The sequence below is a fragment of the Canis aureus genome, chromosome 25 (genome assembly GCF_053574225.1).
Source record: "Canis aureus isolate CA01 chromosome 25, VMU_Caureus_v.1.0, whole genome shotgun sequence".
NCBI lineage: Eukaryota > Metazoa > Chordata > Mammalia > Carnivora > Canidae > Canis > Canis aureus.
The window spans coordinates 3,321,106-3,340,104 of record NC_135635.1 but is presented as its reverse complement, the minus strand read 5'-3'; the positions used below and the strand labels follow the sequence as shown (position 1 = coordinate 3,340,104).

Here is an 18,999-nt window from a genome sequence, read left to right as displayed (position 1 = left end):
TGTTTTTTTTTTTTAATTGTCATTAATTTATATCAGTATGGACTCATATATCTGTTTTGGGTTATAACCATGCTGTTTATTTGGTTGCTCAGATTGTTCCAGTTTTGGCTACTGGGGTCTATTCCAGATTGGCTTCTGTTCCTTTAACATGCCCTCATTCTTCTGTTACTTGAGCACTTCTTACTTTCTGGAACTAAAAGATGTTCCAGGCCTATCTTGTGTTTTCCCTGTTCTCACTTTGGAATCAGCATCTCTGAAAGGAGTGCTGGTTCTTTTCATTGGAGAAACCAAACTCTGAGCATTGAGTGTATCTAGTACTAGTAGGTAGGTCCTCTCAGAGGATGGAGCTAGGAAGTACACATATGTATACCAGCCAATGTATGTATGCATATTTGCAGTTATTCCCGAATCTATCCATTGGTGTATATATATACATTAAGCATGGATTCACGCTCATGTCTCTGACTCTGATCCAGCTCCACAGTGTGTATTCTAGTCTTCTCCCCTTGCTTACCTGCATTTCCTCCTCTGATAGTAAGAATACTGTCTCGTACCATCCGCTATAGTGGATGGTGGATTTACTTATTTATTCAGTCCTCTATACAGGTAAAGCAAATTCTGTGTTATTAATCATACTCCCATGAGCAACAAATTTGCCAACTAAAGTATGATGTTTATGTATACTTTCATACTTTCTTTTGTCTTCAACCTTACAGTTTTTGGTTGAAAAACATTTTCTGAAGTAACTTAAGTCAGCTCCTTTTCTCCCTCACTCTCTTCAAGAGTTTATGTCATACATTTATAATACATTAGGTTCACTTGTTGTGCTCTGCATTCTACCTTGGAATCCCCTGATAGCCTTTTGATTGTTTAAAAAATAATTTAAGCTTTGTGCAGTGACAGTATCGTAGCCAATGAGATTTATCTGAGGAGCGATTATTGCCAATTGAAAAAATAATTTATATACACTAAAGTGTACTATTTGGGTTTTGTTTGTTTGTTTTTAAGATTTTATTTATTTATTCATGAGAGACACAGAGAGAGGCAGAGACAGAGGCAGAGGGAGAAGCAGGCTCCATGCAGGGAGCCTGATGTGGGACTTGATCCCAGGTCTCCAGGCTCACACCCTGGGCTGAAGGCAGGCGCTAAACTGCTGAGCCACCCAGGCTGCCCTAAAGTATACTGTTTGTAAGGTATAGTTCTGTGGGTTTTGACTAATACATAAAGTCATGTACCAAATAGAGCGGTTATATCACCCTAAAAACTTCCCTGTGTATATCCTCATAGTCAGCCACCTACCACCACATTGTCAGTCTTAGACACCACTAATCTATTTTCCATACCTATAGTTTTGCCTTTTTCAGAATGTTACATGAATGGAATCCTGCAGTATGTAGTTTTTCACTCAGCAAAATGCATGTAAGATTTATCCATATTGTTAAGTGAACCAGTAGGTCGTTTTTTTTAAGTCATCGACTAATATTCTGTTCTGTGGATAGACCACAATTTGTTTATCCATTCACCTGTTGAAAGACATCCTAGTTGCTTCCAGTTTTGGACCTTTATAGATAGGAGTGTGATTGCTGGGTCATACTGTAGTTTATATCTAACTTTTTATAGAAACTGCAAAACTGCAGCATTGGAGTTTAATCACTTATTTTGGGGATTTTTTTTTTTTTTTTTTTTTTTTTAGGGCAGGGTAGGTAAGTAAGAGTGAAGCTTTTTTTTTTTTTTTTTTTTTTAAGATTTTATTCATTCATGAGAGACAAGGGCGGGGGGGCGGGCAGAGACACAGGCAGAGGGAGAAGCAGGCTCCCTGCAGAGAGTCCGAAGTGGGACTCGATCCCGGGTCTCCAGGATCACGCCCTGGGCCGAAGGCAGCTCTAAACCGCTCAGCCACCCGGGCTGCCCAAGATTGAAGTTTAAAAACAGTCAACTAATTATTATCTATGTAACATTTAGCTTGTCAAGTGGCTGCTGTGTATATAGCATTAAAGTTGGTAAGTAGGTGATACAAGAGAGCTTGCTTAAGTCTTCAAAGGAGTTTGCCTTCCGATAGAGAGGGTACATTTTTATAAACAGTGATGTAAGGCAGCGTTTAGGATTAGGCTGGGTTCTGGTTCTTTGTGTCTGGTTGTGATAGCAATGACAGTATGTAACTGATTTGTGCCTGGGTCTTAATCTGTAAAAATGACTGATAGCACAGAGCGGTAAATGCCATTAAAAGAAGGGTTTATTATTTACACTCTCCAAGAGAAGGAATGCCCCACCAGCAGGGCCATCAGCGAAGCACTGGGTTTGGTCGGGAGCAGGGAGTGATGAGAAAGTGAGCTCCAGAACCTTTTTTTGTATTTTTCATGGGAAAGACAAGGCAGGGCAGGGGAAATGACATTGGGTTAGCTATTTTGAATAATTTTGGCGGGCTTGGGGGTATAGAGCTGTTCTAGGTGTGTGGTGCCTGGCCCTGGGTTGATTTAGGGCAAGGGAAATCCTGGCTTGGTATGTGAGTTGGTAAAGGATACAATTCAGAGTATGGGCTCTGGATGGCAGGGGAGGTATAAGCTTGTTAGTTTGGCCCTGTAATTAATGGATGACAAATTGAGAAATACAGAATCTAAGAAAACACAGCCTTCCTGCAGAGAGCTCTCTATACCTACTTGTTGAATAATGTAATTCAATGCATTACTGACTGCCCACTTTAAAACAGGGATACACAAGTGTCTGAGACGAGGTCTTTGCCCTGAAGGAGCTCATGATATATCAGGAAAAAACATTCATTCATTCACTAAGCATTTATTGAACATCTACCATGTGCCACGTACTTGCTAGTCTCTGAAGATAACAGGGTTTAATCTATTGGATGGAAAGTGGATAACCAAATAGAGTACGTTTCTTCCCGTATAAACATTAATGTTTAATACCAAGATACATACTCTCATTTTGCTGCCTCTACCCCCTACTCTCCAGTTGTTTTCTAGATGCACATTTAGATTTTGAGATTTGATTATGGTTTTGGGTTTTCACATTCATGAAAAATATAAGAAAAGGTATATGATTGTCAGGTTTTCTTTTAAGGTTGTGGAGCACGTATTTTTTTTTTTCCTGGAGGAGATCATTTAAAAATGCAAAACTTTAGGGGGGTGGGTACCTGGCTGGCTCAGTTGGCAGATCATATAACCCTTGATCTCAAGGTTGTGAGTTTGAGCCCCACATTGGGCATGGAGCCTACTTTTAATAAAATGCAAAACTTTGTCTTGACTTTTTACTGCTGTGTCTAAAAGGCAGTAATGGGGGCACCTGGGTGGCTCAGTGGTTGAGTGTCTGCCTTCCGCTCAGGTCTTGATCCCAGGGTCCTGAGGGGGAGTCCCGCCCGCATCAGGCTCCCCACGGGGAGCCTACTTCTCCCTCTGCCTATGTCTCTGCCTCTTCCTCTGTGTCTCTCATGAATAGATAAATAAAAAATAAAAAGCAGTAATGGGGGAGGTTGCACAGTCATGTGTGTGTGGCTGAAGGAGGAAAGAGGAGAAGCTGTGGGGATTTAGAAACCAGGGGCTAGAAACCAGAATACTGGCTCTAGTTTTGATTTTGTTGTTAAAAAACATTTTGGGTAGATTGTCTTCCTCTTTCTAAGCCCAGTTTCCATTTCCTTATTTAGAGAATGGATTGGTGGTTACCACTTGTTCTCCCTCTCTTGTATTGTGGTTAAAGATGAAGTGAGGTATAAATCTAGACTTACTGTGCAGTACAATTGGAGGGTGTATTGTAATGCCTCTAAAAGCCTCAAAATATTAAGGGAATGAATGAAGATATCCCTTTTTTCTTTTGTTTCTGGTATTTCATTCCAAGAAATGAGAACTGAGAGACCTTGAACCTATTTTCTGAACTTGTGTAGTATTTAACACCTGGAGTTATAACTTAGTAATTATGTACTTTCTTAAGTCTAGCTATGGTTTTGAGTTGGCATAGTGTCAGCACTTCAAGGAGAGTCACTAAAGAGTATACATATTTTCTGTCTCCTTCGGAGCCTAGAATACATTGTGGGAACTCAGTAAATATTTGTTGATTGATCGATACTTAATTGAATGTGTAGCCTATCTAAATAAAACCTTTGGTGACTGATTCTAAAGCAGAATATATGCAAGTGAGTGAGAAGTTGGTGTACAGACTGGAGAGATCATCATGGAATGGAGTTAATAAAAAAGACTTGATGGAAGGTTTGAGAGTGATCCTGATGTTCAGCTTAAAGGCACAATAGGTTTTGCTTGGGCAACGAAAGGAGGAAGATGTGCCTGATTAGCATTTCAGGGAGGAATGAGAATGGCACACTAGAAAGTGAATGAACTGATGGAACAGCAGTGAAAGCCAAGTTGGTGAGGTGCTGGAATAATTTTTGAATTGTAGTTATCACTGGGGCTATCAGTCAAACTAGAAACTTTCCAAGTTTGCTCAGAAGTGAGTCCTTGTCACGGTACAGACTAGCTTTGCAAGGTTGAGACAGTGCTTAGAAAGCATCTTTCTTCTGCAGAGCAATCTCCTAAACTGCTGATGTCATTAATTTGATAATCTATGTAGAATGTCAGAAGTTTCTCATAGTTTTGTAGCCCAGCTAAGCAGATGGACCAGGAATTAACAGCCTTCAATGGAGATGTGCCAAAGTTTGGGTTACTTTCCTTCTAGAGGATGAAGAGGATTTTTACTGTGTAGGGATTCTCACTAGATGGTGTGTGTGTGTGTGTCTGTGTGTGTGTGTGTGTGTGTGTGTGTGAGAGAGAGAGAGAGAGAGATAGCATGCTGACCCCCAGCTATACGTAGCTGGTAGAAACCAGGTAAAGTGGAAAAAAGAGGTGAGTACTGGTATCAACAGACCTGTATTTGTGAAGTAGTGATGGTACTTCTTATCTGGGCATCATAGCAGGTTGGTAGGTACTCACCTCTTTGATGCTCACCATCAACTTAGTTATATATTAGTAAGTACTAGTTATATACTACTAAGTACTAGTCAGGATGATATTTTTACTGGCAGTCTGGGCAACACAGTATAGACATGCTATCTGTTCTTGAGAATTTCAGTATAGGACTCTTAAACCTAAACATAAAACCATGGATAAATGATTATATAAATGTCCATCTACTATGTTTATAAGATGTGGCACCTATCTTCTGATTTTGAACTGCCATGTAGAATAGGGATTCGACTATTGTTTGACCCTCAGAATTCATGTTAAGACTGAGAGTTGAAAGCTTGTAGAGGCAAATTGTGATCAAATTTGAGGAATACACTTATCTGTTAACAGGTGAAGTGGGCTGCCTCAGATCCCAGTTCTCTGTCTGTCATAGGTATTGTAGCAGATGCTGTCATGTCTTGGTAATTTGTAAAGGAAATGCAAGTGTCATGTGAGTGTTTCAGCCTTGGCACTATTGACATTTTATAAAGATTTATTTATTCATTTGAGAGAGAGAGAGAGAGAGAGAGAGAGAGAAAGCGCACGCATGTGCACATGTACACAAAGTGGGGGATGGGGCAGAGAGAGAGACTCTTCAAGTAGACTCTCCACTGAGCCCAACGTGGGATTTGACCCCAGGACCCCAAGATTACAACCTGAGCCAAAATCAAGAGTCAGATGCTTAATCGAGCCACCAGTCCACTACTGACATTTTGAATGGGATGATTCTTTGTTGTGGTGGGCTATTCTGTGCCTTGTAGAATGTTCAGCAGCGTCCCTGGCCTCCCACTAGATGCCGGCAGTACCCCCTCCCCCAAGTTGTGACACTCAAAAATGTCTCCAGACATTCATTGCCAAATGTTCCCTGCCCCAGTACAGAACCACTGGATCTGGTGACGTTAAGGTGCCTCAGAACTCTGGTAATTTAACCTTTTTTTTTGGCAAGTAAATCCTACAGCATAAATTTTTTTAGTAAGCGAAAATTGTTTAAAGGACCTACATAATGGGAGTAGGGCTATTCTGTTACCTTCCCATTCAGGGAGGCTTTCTAGGGTGGGAGGTTTTCGAGAATCTGTTGTGTGATGTTGGTGAGCTTGGAATACGCAGGACATTCCCTATAGGGAATGCTTACAGGGTGCACTCTTTGGAGAGGGCTAAGAGATGAAAGTGAGATAAGATGACATTTGAGCAAAGGACCCCCACATGACTAGTGTGTGAGGGAGAGAGATGTGAATGAGTTGTAGCAGGTGAACTGTGGTCAAGCAGAGCATCAGAGTTCTCCTCCTTGTCCTTCTCTTTCTCCGAAAGACTGGACAGTTCTGTGCTGGAGGAGGGAGTGTCTGAGGAAATCACAAGCTTTAAGCTTGGCTTGAATCTTGTCACCTCCCTTTACTAGTTTTGACCTGGCAAGTGTTTTAACCTCACTATGCCATGTTTTTTTCATTTTTAAAAATTGTGGTGAAATATGTAACATATGATGGACCACTTTAACCATTTTAAAGTGCAGTTCAGTGCTATTAGGTACGTTCACAGTGGTGTGCAACCATCACCATGATCCATCTCCAGAACTTCTTCATCTTCCCAAACTGGGTGCGCTCTGTACCCATGAAATTCCTGTCCTCCTTGCCTCCGGCCCCTGGTAACCACCATTCTACTTTCTGACTACTCTCTAGGCCCCTGGTATAAGGAGTATCATATAGGACTTGTCCTTTTGTGACTGGCTATGTCACTTAGCATCACGTTGTCAAGCTTCAGCATTGTACTTAGGTCAGGATTTCCTTTCTAAGACTGAACAGTATTCCACTGTATATGTGTGCCACATTTTGTTTATCCATTCATCTGTCAGTGGACACTTGGGTTGTTTCTACTTTTTGGCTACTGTGAATAATGCTACTGCGTTTTGTGTGTGTGTATGTTGTGTGTTTTCATTTAAAAATGGCAAAAAAAAAATGCTTCTTTCATAGAATCATGGCGGCTATCTGAAAAGCTCCTTGGAGACTGCTGGGCATTAATTCTTTCTTTCTTTACCCTTTATTTTATGCCAGCTTCTTCCCTTTTGCTTCTTTTACGCACCCCCCCCACCCCGCCCCAGTACTGGTAACCAAACCAAAGCAGGGGCTAATGGTTTTTCCTACTGCCAATTAAAGTCCATTCTAGGACTGATGTTTTAACATCAGTATTCTTTGAACTGTGTTACTTCAAGAGTAGTGAATATTGGGGCCCCTGGGTGGCTCAGTCAGTTAAGCACCTGCCTTCAGCTCGGGTCATGATCCCAGGGTTCTGGGGTTGAGCCCCATGTCAGGCTCCCTGCTCAGCGGGGAGTCTGCTTCTCCCCCTCCCCCTCCCTATACTGCTCCCACTGCTCGTGAGCTCTCCCTCCCGCTCTCTTTCTTTCAGATAAATAAGTAAAATCTTTGAAAAAAAAAAAAAAGTAGTGAATCTCTGGAAATTCGAGTTGACTCTAAGGTTGCCCTAAGTGCTCAGTTTTTTTTTTTTTTTTAATTTTTATTTATTTATGATAGTCACAGAGAGAGAGAGGCAGAGACACAGGCAGAGGGAGAAGCAGGCTCCATGCACCGGGAGCCCGATGCGGGACTCGATCCCGGGTCTCCAGGATCGCGCCCCGGGCCAAAGGCAGGCGCCAAACCGCTGCGCCACCCAGGGATCCCAGTGCTCAGTTTTTTTAATGGCTCTGAGAGTCCTTTGCTAAACTCACTGTCACACTTTTCCCTAAGATAATTTGTTCCCAAACCTTGCTAATGACAGCTTGCTGTGCCCAGGGTCCTGAGGTCCCTTCATCAAGGGTTTTGATTCATTTGTCATTCAAAAGACTATTGATATCCTGAGGGCAAGTTTTAGATACACTTGGTGAATTTCATTGCTTTGTTCTTTTGACTCCTGCCTTTAAACACCCAGGCTCCCTCCCTCTGTGGGAAGGAGTATTTTTGGCTGGCCCTTTTCTGTCTGTGCTGTGCCATCTGTCACAGGGGTCATTGCTCAGAGGCTAGCTTCTTCCCTGCTGGGAGCAGGTGGTCAAAACCAACGGCTATTGACAGGGTCAAGTTGGGGCATCTTACCAATATGCCCCCAGAGCTGTGTAGATAGCTGTTACCCTTCAGAGGAATAAGAGAAGGTCTTACTTTGTGGTCTTTTTCTGCATTAAAGAGGAAGAGATGCAGATGTGATCCTAAATTGTTAATTCCTGTGGTCCAGCCACTTGTCCTCTGTCCTGTCTACGCTGTTGCCTCTACCTCAACTGGACTCTAAGACTACTGCCTGAAACAGCCTGCAGTGTACAATAAAGAGACATCTGTGAAAATTATGGGCAATATAATTACTCAAGCTGATTCATGTCATAGATGCTAGAGGTGACATCCTAATCCTTGCTCAAACAAAATAAAATACCCCTGAAATCATTCAGTGATCTCCGGTGGTAAAGACCTTGGTTTTAAAGTCTTATTTAACAAGAATTGTGCTTCCAGCCACTCAGGATTCTGGGCCTGACTCACAGGGGAACCAGCCCAGTGCTGAGTCACTTAGCCAACTTCATTCATCGATCATGTGCTTGTGCACAGCTTGGTTGCAAGGTGGGAGAGAATTACTATTTTCAAATGTTCCTTCCTGAGGTAACATGGTCCAGAAGTGAGCCGAGAGACAGGATGCTGGAGTTCTATTCTTGGCTCAGCTATGCACCTTCAGCAAGATACATCCCTCTCCCCACCCCCCACCCCAGTGTGTTAGTATGGAAGGATCAGGGAAATAAAACCAACAAGACAGATAAGAACAGAAGTGTGTGGGGGCTTTTCTTAGTGGTTTTCCCAGGGATATTATAAGGAAATATGGCCCACAAACCCACGACTCCCCGGTTGGCTGAGTGTTGTTACCACCATTTGCTCAAGTAACTTGCCATAGCCTCCGCTTTCAAGATAAAAAGGAATTTCTCCTCCAGAGATGAGCCCCGGCATTGCTAGTCTTTGTTCTTTTTCAAACCTGTAATGCCTCTTTCCTGTAGTACTCACTGCATTGTGCTTGGTACATTCAGCCGTCTTAAAAGGCACAAAGGATTATTCCTGTTAAGTGGGGGAATTCAGAACAGTTTACGGAATAAATCAGGCCTGAGGTGTGTGGTCTCCAGTTAACGAAAATCAGCTTGACCTAGTGTAAGGTAATGCAGTTTTCTCTGGGGGCTCCCTAGTTCCCCTGGAGGCCTCCTATGTCCAAGGCTCTGTTCTCCCTTGCTCGTGTGCTCTCATGTGTCACATGCATCCAGGCCTGATTATTTCTTTCACCTCCTCTGACCCTTGGAGAAGTCAGGTCTTTTCTACCTCCACCTCAGGTATTCTCTACTCCTTGGCATCCTAACCTCAATATGGTGGCGTCTCTAAGCTCTGCTGACAGAATTGTTTTATTTTTAATATGAAACTGTTTAAGCATATGGAAAAATATAGAAAATAATAGACTATTTGGTTTAGCTCTTTTTTTGAATGTAAGAATCATCATGGATTCGTTTGAAGCCCAGAGGTACCATGTTTACCCCCATTCCCAACTTTTTTGTCAAAGGCACAGTGCAGAGTGCTGCGCCTCCTATAGAGGCCTTCCTTCCAAGACCTGAATTCACTGTTTTCCTCAAGTGCTTTCACAGCTCCCTCCCCGTCTCTCATTGTGACCTTGGGCAAGTTGTTTTACCTCTGGGAACTTTTAGGGTTTTTTAAAGATTTGATTGATTGATTGATTTGAGAGAGCATGTGTACATTTGTATGTCTGATTGGAAGGAGAGAAACAGAGGGAAAGAGAGAGAGAATCTCAAGCAGATTCTGCACTGAGTATGGAGCCCTAAGTGGGGCTTGATCTCAAGACTCTAGAGCATGACAAGTGGAAATCAAGAGTTGAATGCTTAACGGACAGAGCCACCCAGGCGCCCCCTTTTCTGAGCTATCTATTTCTCATCTGTAAAGTCAGAATAATAGTAGCACTTGCCTTCTTCAAGTTATCCTGAGAATCAAATGTGGTGATATATGTAGAAGTGGTTTGTAAAGCTCAGTGTTATATGTGACATCAGTCGCCTTGTTTTACAAGGCTGTGGGAGAGGATGCTGAGAGAAGGGAGATGACCAAGGGAAGGGATGGATGAGAATCCCCAGGGGCTTTTCCAAACTATGACATACCTACCTTATGCTTATATGTGTATATGCACAGATAGACACGTACACATATCATTAGAAATGCTTTGAAGGTAGAGGCCAGGGAAAATCGTCTCTATCTAGACTCCCTTCTTCTATCATTTTCAAGGTTCTCTGTTATTTTTCGCCCTATCTCCACATTGTTTTGCACTGGAATGGCCATTAAAAAAAATCAATTTCTTAGTCTGTCTGTATTTACTCAAAGTCTAGATTTTCAGTAAAAATCTTCATCAGTTGTTTGGCTACGGAGGTTGGCTTTCACCAATATGCTTTGCAGAACTCCTGCCACCAGCTCTATATTACTCCAGAATATATCTTTCTCTCCATCGTGCTCTATCTCTTCTACTGAATGTAGTCTGAAGAGAGCTGTCCCACTGTGCAAGAGTTAAGAATGCCTCAACACTTCCTTTAGAACACATTAAATGGAAGACAGTCAGGTGTAATTACTGTCTAGTCATTTCTGTGCCACTGTGTGTAGGCTTCTGAGTAGATCCTGCCGTCTGGTCATCGTCTCTTAGCCTTCCACATTTATTTAATCATTTGATTTTATTTAATTATGGTACTCTGGCCCAAAGCAGAGAAAGGGTACATGGGTGAAGTTATTCCTGTATAACTGTAGTAAGAACTATTCAGTTTTATTTAAAATGTTTAAGATTGAAGTATAGAAATTAAAAATGCTTGTCCCCTGGAACACAGAAATTGAACTCCTGTGTGTATACCCTAGAGGAACTTCCTTGTCTGAGCACATGGTGACCTGGACAAGAACGCTTTTGGTAGCACCCAATACCACACAATTGTTGGAAACAATGTTCATCAACAGGAAGGAGGATAAGTTGTGGTATAGTCAAACAGGGAACTGCTACTGTGAAGCCATGAAAATGCATGAATTAGGGAAGTATATCAAAAGGAATCTGTCAACCATAGTGTGGGGTGAAAAATGCAAGTTTTAGGATGTGATTGCCATTTTGTATTTATACAAAGTATCAGAACATGCAAAACAATCTATATTGTAATAGATACACTGTTAATATGGTAATAATATAAGAAGTGGGAGAGTTTGACACCGAATTCAGGATGATGGTTGCCTTCAGGGAAGGTAGAGAAGAATTGTATGGATAAGAATACACAGGGTAAAGTTTAAGTTATCTGTAAAGTTCTGTTACTATCAGTATGATTTTTTTTAATACCTGAAATATTTTTATAAAATGAATCAACTGTAATAAAAGGACTAAAAATGTATATCTTAGTTCATTTAGGTCCCTATAACAAGAATACCATAGACTGGGTGGTCTATAAACAATAGATATATATTTCTCAGTTCTGGAGGCTGGGAAGTCCAAGATCAAGGTGCCAGCAGATTTCATGTGTGGTGAGACCTCCTTCATACAGGCTGTCTTTTTGCTGTGACCCCACATGGTGGAAGGGGCCAGGGAACCCTCTGAGGTCTCTTTTACGAGAGTTTCTATCTTTTATAATTCAACATATGAGTTTGGGGGGACACAAATATTCTATAGCAATGTATAAAGAATGAGGCCCTAGCTTCGTTAAATTATAGGAAAAGGAAAGAACATGGGAGGATTTAATAGCAGTTCTGTGGGTAATAGGCTCGTAGATGGTTTTTATTTTTTATATTTTCCTAGTTTTCTGCAATGAAATACATATTATTTTTATAACCAGGGAAATAACAATAATTTTTAAAAAGATTTTATTTGTTTGTTTAATTATTTGAGAGTGAGGGAGAAGCAGACTGTCCTCTGAGCAGGGAGCCCCATGGGGGGCCCAATCCCAAGACCCTGAGATCATGGCCTGTGCCAAAGGCAGACAACTAACCCGCTGAGCCACCCAGGCGCCCCTGTAAATGTTATTCTTTAGAAAGAGGTCACAGGATATCAAAATAAGAGAGTGAAGTAGTATTGACAGCCACCCAGAGCTTTTTCTTCAGTTTGGACCTAAGAGTATTTTACGATTACTTTAACTGGCTATAATTTTCAAGCACTTTAATTTTATGTGCGCTTTACTGTTCTTTTTGCTTTAAAAATTTTTTTGTTTTTGAAGAATTAGGTTTAGAGGGAAAAAACTGCTGTGATTTTTAAATCCAAAGGATGCTATTTAGTATTCTATAAAATCGTGTTAAGACAAATAATGATTTTCCAAGACTGACAGCATAGTTAATAAGTTAACCACATCCTAGTTAGAAGAAACTCTCATGGGGTTGAGGATAGTCTGGATCAAACTACAGAGAAATAAACCTAATTTTAAACTTTTCTGTTTGCCCTGTACCGATAACATCAAACAAATCACATGTTCATAGAAGAAACTTTCTTTTCTTCTCAGCTCAGTTACTACTTTTAATAGGAAACCCTGCCTCCACCCCATCCCCACACCCACCTGCCCCTAATTCTGGATTATGTGAATCCCTGGTACCCGATATGATACTCGGTACCTTTATGCTGTTGTGTCCTTGTATCCTAATTGGCTGGTGATCCGTTGGTCTCTACTGGAGTCTTAGCTCCACAAGATGGGGTGCAGGTATTTTGTTCATTATAGAATCATCGTTGGTATCTAGCACAGTGTCTGGCACATAGAAAGTCCTGGTAAATAATCCTTGAATGAACAAATGGATGAAAAGGTCACAGCTGAAGGGGACCTTCTGGAAACTGACCCAATTGATGAAAAATTTTAAGCTGGATTTTCTGCGTATAGGTATAAGAGAAATAATTAGGTTGAGTAATAATTTCAGAATTCTCTCTAGAACTTTTCAGTGGAGAAATGAAAAGCCAGAGTTTTAAATGCCAATGCCGTACTAGTAATAATAAATGAAGAAGTAGGGAAATGAAGAAAGTACACCTAGGATTGACATAGTTAATGATAAAAAAAATTTGTTAAATTGGATCCCTGGGTGGCGCAGCGGTTTGGCGCCTGCCTTTGGCCCAGGGCACGATCCTGGAGACCCGGGATCGAATCCCACATCAGGCTCCCGGTGCATGGAGCCTGCTTCTCCCTCTGCCTATGTCTCTGCCTCTCTCTCTCTCTCTCTCTGTGACTATCATAAATAAATAAAAAATTTAAAAAAAAAAAAAAAATTTGTTAAATTGATTGCTTTTTCCTCTTATCTGGTTTTAAGTTTTTTTTTTTAATCTTGCTAAAATGGTTGATTTCTTAATATTAGCTAAGTTGTTTTTATTGGTATTCATTTTATACTTCTTAAAATACGACATGTATATAGGAAAATGCAGAAATCACAAGTGTACACTGGTAAAGTTTTGGTGAACACACCTGTGTGACCAGCAACCCAGAAGTTTCCTCCTGCCTCTCCTAAACATTCACTACCTTTCTCCAAGGGAGCTACTATCCTGAGTATTTATTTTTTCATACAGTTTTTATAGAATGCCTCAACCTAGACGCTTCTATTAATATCAGGGGTCAGTCAGACTCTTGGATCCAACCATTCAAATTGTTGCCATCTTCCACCTGGTGGAATGAATGAAGGCATGGTAAGTTTAGTCCAAGTGGATGCTCTGTTTTATTGACAACAAATACCATGTCCCCAAATCATCATTTAACCTTTGTCATGGAGGTCTTAGACTGTGGTGTATGGAAAGGTGATTAGTGGAAATTTAGTTCTGTAGTTGATTTGAGCCCTGATTTCCTTGAATATTGAATATCTCAAAACTTCTAGGTACATTATTTAAGAGGTTTTAGAGTCAATCTGCTTTCTACTCCGTTGTCTTATTTAAGACAAAAACTGAATACCATTCTTTCATTTATGCTACAAATATTTATTTGATGTCCTACTGTGTTCCTCTTTGTGGGCAAAGCACAATGCAAGACAAGGAATTCAGAGGATGCCATAATTAATAAGCATGATCTTTGCCCTTGAGGTGCTTATAATTAGGGAAAATGAAACACATAAATAAAACTATAATTTAAAGTAGTATTTTAGGAGTTGACATAAAGTACTAAAGATAAGGAAAACTTATTTTAGGTAGGGGGAATATGAACAGCTATCCCAAGCAGGGTTAGGCAGGAGAGCATTCTAGGCAGAGAGTATGGCACAAGCAAAGGTGTAGGAATGGAAAAGTACAGTAGGAGTGAGAGATGGTTTCATGAAGCATAAGCTACAAGCAGAGAATAGCTATTAATAGGCTGAAAGGGCCCAGAGTGCTCGTTTAAAGATCTGAAATTTTAATCAAAAAGCAGCAGAGAGTCTGAAGATTTTTGAGCAGAAGGAAGCCATGGCCATCAGAGCTAAATTTCATCTCAATTTCTGATGGTGTCTACAGTTTAGAATTACTATACTGTCCCCAGGGTTTGCTTGGATTATACAAATCCAGCTGTGAGGATTAGTCAAATTCATTTGTCATCGATGAGGTAGTTAACAATAGGGGACCATAACAGTTATGAACAATTTTCTGTTTTAATGTTTCCTACAGAATATTTGCTAGCCCCACCTTTCTGAGTAGATAGTGAGGACTTTAGAGAAGAGTATAAGATTAAGTTTTATTAATACATTACAAATGAGATTAGAAATCTATTTCTCATCTTGCTACTACTGTGCTTGTCCCATCATAACATTGTTTTCCTGAATGGGAAACATCATACTACAGAAAAACACACTGGATGAAGAGCCACACTGTAAGTTTAAGTAAGTCCTGACTCTGCTACTTGCTCTCTTTGTGACCCTGAGCAAGTCACTTAACCTCTGTGGGCCTGTCATAGAGTAGTTGTGAAAGTCCAATTGGTAAATAGTTGTGAAAGCATTACTAACAGTATTGGGATGCATGTTGCTGTGCTTTGTGTTTGGAGGGGATGTTTCCATGCAGGTATTGCTGGGCATGTTCTTGGATGTTTCTGAAAAGTCCCTGCCCACATCATATCCACAGTGCTTCGTGGCAGTGTGTTATTGCAGGGGAGAAGTGGTGGGTGGGGTGGAAGGCAGAAACACTAAATGCGAGCCTGCACTCTGCCACTTGCCCGTGTCACTCAGATGTCACTACCTGCTTTTGTAAGCTACCCTGCATTTGCCTTAAGGCACTGTAAAAACTAAAGCATACGGGCACTGGGGGTTATTCTGTATGTTAGTAAATTGAACACCAATAAAAAATAAATTAAAAAAAAAAAACTAAAGCATACAACAACAACAAAGCACATACAAATTCAAATCCTAAAGACTTTGGGAGAAATGCAAATATTTATTCATGATTCTTTAAGAGATTAGCAGGATATATTGGGCATTAGTCCACTAGACTTGCTAAAAGGTATTCTTTAGCCACTCTGTATCATCCTTGTCCTGTCTCTGTTCTTTCTTTTTCCTTTTCTTTCTTTTTTTTCCTCTTTTTTTTTAATTCTTTTTTTTTCCTTTTTTTTTCTCTTTTTTTCCTCCTCTTCTTTCTGTCCCCAAATTTCCCAGCCCCACTGAAAGCCATCTCCAGTATCAGCTGCATTCCCAGAGTTTTCCTTCCTGGCCTCTTTATCATCACTGCGATTATCATTATGATCATGTAGCCTTTCCCCCTTTCCCTTCTTATCATTGTTCTGTTCAGCACGAGGAAGATGGCTAGTCTCAGCAGGAAAGAAAGCCTCCCTCCTTAGTAGATGGATGGGGGACCATTTAATATTTTGTCCCCAGGTCACTGGCTGTTTGATACAAAGCAAGTCAGTTAACCTCTCTCACCCCAGTCACCTTTTCTGTGAAGTTGGATATAGCAGTAGTTGCTCCTTGAACCTCCCAAGTGAGGATGAGATGAGGTAAAGGATGAGAAGGCGCTTTGTAAATGTTAGAGCGCTGTGCAAATATGAGGTTGCGTTCATTTGTAGCCTCAGCAACTGTTTACAGAGTCTGTCACTGTCAGCTCAGTCTCCTAAGACTCCTAGCAAGTCTGAAATCTCGTTCAGGAAAGATCTATCCTGTTTTTAATCATGGCTGACCACATCGGATTGCTTGTTGCTACGATTTCCTGACAGTTTACAGCCAGCCTGCTGTGTATTACTGTATTTTCATGTGTGTGACACTTCAAGAGCTCCCGATGTATTCTCTCTCCTCGGCTCCTTGCGGTAACCCTGGATGAGAAAGAGGATTTTATTTTATTTTATTACCCCTGGCTATCCCATTGTATATGTCTCCCTGCTTGTAGTCACCATGTTGAAGTGCACAGCACAGTGGCTGCTTGAATGACACGTCTTCCCTTCCCCTGACAACCTCATAGAAGTGCGAGTGATGCTTCTGAGTTTGGTCAGCACGCTGTCTTCTAGTAACCATGTAGTGGGTCTGCCCTGCCATCCACTAGTGATTGAGCAAGTGAAGAGCAAAAACCATACAAGCTTGATGAGAGCTTCGTGGTGCCTGTACTCAGACCTCTTATCCACACCCAAGGCTTTGGCACTCCATCTGTTTGAATGCCATACGGTGTGACCCAGTTTGGGTGTCACCTTTTTTGGCCAGTGAAACGACCTGTGTGTTGTCTGAGTAGCAAATCTCCATGCAAGGTGTCAGTTCTCATGTTTTCATTAAAGTCTTCCTCTTGTGTGTACAGTTCTTTGGAGTAGGCAAGTACTTGACCTTATTGTCAAGTCATTGTCAGAGGCATCATGATACCAGGGAAAGCACGTGGGCTTTGGAGAGAGGCTACTTCCTGTGTGACCTTGGGAATTCCTATTTTTTTCTTTGAGTCTCTCTTTCCTCACTTGTAAAATGAAGCTGTCAATACCTGTCTCATTAGGTTGTTGTGAGGATTAAAGGTAATATTTATAAAGTTGCCTGACAATAAATATTATCCTAATCTTTATAGGTACTGCACCAGCTTTGCAGACAGGCACATAACCACTTTCATATATTGTTGTATGTCCATATCAAGTGAACTTTATTAGCGAGCAATCCCAGATCCATTGTTCTAGGAGTTGTCCATTGAATTCTGGAGTTGAAAGAGACCCAGTCATTATTTTGTTAATAGTTTTGGGGCCATCCTAACACTCTGTAGAAACGTGTTCAGGGGTGATCTGGGGGGAGTGAGGTAGACCTTGGGCCCTGCTTCAGTTTGAACAAAGATACTTTTATTTATAGTATTGACATCCAGCATTTTATTTGAAAAAGACTTCCACTGATTGAAAACAAAAAGCTTTAAATTTTTTTTTAAGCTTTAAAATTTTAATCCAACTTTCTACCATCTAGTGCAGGAGTCTCCTTTACATGACTGACAGATAGTGACTTAGAATGTGTTATGATTATCAGTCTTCTCAGTTCTAAGCTTTCCAGTACCACATGGGAGACACTCAAGAAGCACATATTGAATGGATGAATTCTCGGTCATGGTTGTGGTAGGGATCATCAGAATAGTACTAGACCCCTTTTTAGTCTCTGTGTTCATTCCTTTATTCAACACATAGTTCTTTCTGATTTAAGCCTATATGTTTAGAATCTCGATCATTCTGTCAGAGGAGCCAACTTTGCTTAGCCTATCAGAGTCCAGGGCAGCTAATAAATTTATGTTTATGGAATCATAGAACTGCAAAGGATCTTTGAAGAGGTGCAGAGGAGGGAAAAGAGTGCTAATGAGGAGTTGTATAGTGAAATGGTTAACAACACAGACCCTAGAGCCAAACACCTTGGATATGAATCCCAATCTGATCTCAGGCAAGTTACTTAATCTCTCTGCTTCAGTTTTCTCATCAATAATGTGGAATAATGGGGCACCTGGGTGGCTCAGTAGTTGAGTGTCTGCCTTTGGCTCAGGGCGTGATCCTGGAGTCCCAGGATCGAGTCCCACATCGGGCTCCCTGCATGGAGCCTGCTTCTCCCTCTGCCTGAGGCTCTGCCTCTCTCTCTCCCTGTCTCTCATGAATAAATAAATAAAATCTTTAAAAAAAATAAGGAAAAAAATAAAAATAAAAATAAAAATAAATAAAAAAAATAAGGAATAATGACAATACATACCTTACAGAGTTGTTGGAAAGATCAAAAAGATTATATAAAAGCTTTTAGTATATGCCTAGCACATGTAGTAAATGCTCCATGTTATTATATGCTGTTATTATTGGTAGTATTATGATTATCATTGTTTATTTACTCAGTCCTACTTCACATGCATTATCTCACTTAATCCTTAAATGGAGAAGTGGAGGCTCCCTAAGATGTAATTTGCCCAAGGTCAATTAGCTGACAAGCTGCAAACCTGGCTCTATATACAATTTCACTTACCTCCCTTCTTTTATAAGTAAGACCAAGGCTTGGATAAATGAATTATTAAGGGCTGTACAGCTGGTCAGTGACAATATCCGAATTATAATCTCAGTTTCTCAATCTTGGTCTAGGATTGTTTCTCTTTTGGAGGATGTGGTAGAGGGATCTGATGTCATAATTAAAAGAAAAACGAAACTCTAGAGCAAAAGTAATGTCAGCTGTCCAAAACTATTAATGATTGGAAATTATCAAGCTGTATAGAAGCATGTGGGCTAGAATCTTACCAATCATAGAGAGTAGAAGGCTTATAACCCTTATTATATAGTCAAATGCCATATTTCTAAAGATGGCAGAGATAAGGCCCGCTGTGAAATATTGTGCCTTAACTTCTAAATTCTCTATGATGTGGAAAAAGTATATGCAGACGAAAGTAATAAAAGCCTGTGATGCTGATGTTATCATAGTCCATACCTTCATCCTCAGTTGTGAAAGATGTTTTAAGTCCAGCAAGCGTTTCCGCCATCTCTTTCTCTGTTGAGAGACAGTCATCTTCACTCCCCAGTTAAAGTTGCCAGGCATGCCTCTGGCTGTAGATAGTCTAAAAGTAATAGAGACTATCTTGCCTACATTGGTCTACTTTTGTCTTTTGTACACATGATGTACTGATACTCCTTAACTACCTTCTATATCCACATTTTTTA

The 18,999-nt window shown here is 40.7% G+C and overlaps 1 protein-coding gene and 1 pseudogene across 4 annotated transcripts in view; both read left to right on the top strand.

Moving 5' to 3' along the window:
* The window catches only part of SCN8A (sodium voltage-gated channel alpha subunit 8), a 179,016-nt gene that overhangs the window by 22,678 nt on the left and 137,339 nt on the right, over positions 1 to 18,999 (top strand). The gene's annotated exons all lie outside the window — the stretch shown is intronic.
* LOC144297765 (U4 spliceosomal RNA) lies at positions 886 to 1,008 on the top strand (annotated as a pseudogene).